The 2,878-nt window shown below is 49.8% G+C and overlaps 1 protein-coding gene across 1 annotated transcript in view; it reads left to right on the plus strand.

Moving 5' to 3' along the window:
* Nucleotides 1-2,878, plus strand: part of CHAT (choline O-acetyltransferase) — a 70,204-nt gene that overhangs the window by 51,719 nt on the left and 15,607 nt on the right. The window lies entirely within an intron of this gene.

Genomic DNA, 2,878 nt, shown 5'->3' on the forward strand with positions numbered 1-2,878 from the left:
CGAGGGTCTGATTCAGTACAAGGCAGCTTCATGTATTTATGTAACCCTGCATCAGGAAATCCCTGGAGAGTTGGGGGTGTGCACAGAAGGCAGGGTTGGTGGAAGGCAGGGAGCCCAGCCAGGTATCGTGCCATGAAAGTCACTCTCTGATCAGCCATTTTGTCCGGGGGACATGATCTCTGTAGACTGGAGATAAATTGGAATTCCAGGAGGGCTCCAGGCACCCCCTGGAAGTTGGCAGCCCTACGTGACTGCACTCTACCCTTTGTCTGGCGAGACTATGTTCTGCTTCCTAAGTACCATTCAGCATCCGCTGCTGCTCAAATTCTGAAGTGTGTGCACCATTTGTTTCCAGGGCTTTTTTTGTAGAAAAAGCCCAGCAGGAACTCTGGGAAACGTAGCGCACCCGTGGCCAACCCATGGCCAACCTGCCGAAGATGCGCAGTAAAAAAGTACCGCGGAAAATGCACAAGTATCCGGAAAACGCGGGAGCACTAGTGTCCTGTGGCATCCGGTGCCCGTCCACGTCCCATCGCAAACCGGATGTTTTTCATAAGTGCACGCACATAAACACGTAACTGAAAGCAGTGCTGCTCCACGGAACTGCGCATGCGCACAAAAGTGAAACGCTTGCTGCGCCGCCTCTTTGCCACACTCCAGCATCACCGTGTGATTGCCAGCTACGCGCGGAGACTTGGGGGACCGTGTGATCGGGCTCCCATGCTTTATTTTGCTCCGGGGCGAACAGCCACGCCTCCCCCCAGCCTGCATTATCTGGCCCGTGGGACCGGGGCCAAAGTAGACAATAGATACTGGCCTTGATGGAACGAGGGTCTGATTCAGTACAAGGCAGCTTTGTGTATTTATGTAACCCTGCATCAGGAAATCCCTGGAGAGTTGGGGGTGTGCACAGAAGGCAGGGTTTGTGGAAGGCAGGGAGCTCAGCCAGGTATAATGCCATGAAAGTCACTCTCTGATCAGCCATTTTGTCCAGGGGACATGATCTCTGTAAACTGGAGATAAATTGGAATACCAGGAGGGCTCCAGGCACCACCTGGAGGTTGGCAGCCCTACGTGACTGTCCTCTACCCTTTGTCTGGCGAGACTATGTTCTGCTTCCTAAGTTCCAATCAGCAGCTGCTGCTGCTCAAATTCTGAAGGGTGTGCACCATTGTTTCCAGGGCTTTTTTTGTAGAAAAAGCCCAGCAGAAACTCATTAGCATAATAGGCCACACCCAGCAGCAGAAAAATATTTGCATATTAGGCCACACCCTGACAGCCCAGCTCATTACCATATTAGGCCACACTCCCATGGCTTCCCTGAAAACGGCAGGTCAGGTTTCAGAGCCTTCTGAGACCTTTTGCGTTTCGAGACAAAATGTTGACTCGCAATCCTATAATCAGCAAGTCGAGAGAGCAATTTGTGCAACTCTGAGTAGATCCATTTCAGAGCATAGCTTGGGGGAGGGGGGTCCACATTTGTGTGCCCCCCCCAATATAAAAATGTGCTTCACACAGAAAATTAAGACAGCTAGATTGGAGTCTGGGAGTACCTTAGAGACCAACAAAATGTTCGGGGCATGTCAGACACAAATAAGAATGGAGCTCGTCGCCATTCCTACTTGTATCTGATGAAGGGAGTTTTGACTCTCCAAAGCTCGTACCCTGAACATCTTGTTGGTCTCTAAGGTGCTCGAGACCCGGGTTGCCGCATGATGGAGTGAGCTCCCGTCTCTAGTTCCAGCTCCTGCCAACCTAGCAGTTCGAAAGCTAGAAATTGCAAGTAGATAAATAGGTACCACTTCAGTGGGAAGGTAACAGCGTTCCGTGCGCCTTGGTGTTTAGTCATGCCAGCCACATGACCACGGAAACGTCTTCGGACAGCGCTGGCTCTTCGGCTTTGAAACGGAGATGAGCATCGCAACCCTAGAGTCGGATTCGACTGGCTTTCGAGCGAGGGAACCTTTACCATTACCTTTTAAGGTGCTCCTGGATTTGAATGTTGCTCTTCTACTGCAAACCAACATGGCTGTCCTCTGGAACTATCTCCGGCTGCAGTCTAAAGAGCGGCATTTCAAGAAGACTCGTGTCACATGAGCCTCTTGATCGTGTGATTCCGCTCACGTGCATCATTGCATGGAATCAACTAACAATTTTATGCCATTTTGCTGATGTGTTTTCCGATCTCCATGTGAAAGGGGTGTCCTGATGGGCTTCCCATGCCTTTGTCACCCAGGATCACGGGCTATAATCTGCTTCTGCATTTGCCTCTTCAGTGTCAATGACTGCAAATGCTGTTCTCTGAGTTCTCAAAACACCATAACCGTTCAGTCCTACGTAGAGAGAAACCTTTCTAAAATCCATTTACTTCAGCGGGCTTAGACGGGTGTGTAACTGCAGGGGGCTCTCAGCATACTTTCTCCCTCTTCGATACAGAGGTTTATGACACCCCTCCACTTTAAACACAAATACAAGTTTATTTAAAATAACACCGGGGGACAGGGGTATATGCAGGGAGTCAATCAGTTGTTCAGGCTTTCTTTTGTTCCTTTTTTCCTCTTTTTAACTTTGGACTGTTCTCAGGTCTTTTAGTTTTCTTCTGGACCACACCCTTCCTGCGCGCTCCATCTTTTATATCTCCGTTCTACTGAAGGCTCTCCCACAGTCTAGCGTCTCCTTAAACTGCTTCACTTCTTATAGAGGAGCACTATGTGTATCTGAGTTATACACCAAGAGTTTCTATCATTAAACTCCTCAGCAGCTCACAGGGTCCACGCTCTCTCTCTCCCATCCGAGAGCACCCTTTCTCCCCTTCCTCTTCTGGTCAGCAGTCAGCCGTTAACCAACTGTTCCAACCATTTTTTTCCCCTCCCTCCAG

This window comes from Gekko japonicus, unplaced genomic scaffold, assembly GCF_001447785.1.
Source record: "Gekko japonicus isolate JY-2015 unplaced genomic scaffold, Gekko_japonicus_V1.1 scaffold4396, whole genome shotgun sequence".
In the NCBI taxonomy this organism is placed as follows: Eukaryota; Metazoa; Chordata; class Lepidosauria; order Squamata; family Gekkonidae; genus Gekko; species Gekko japonicus.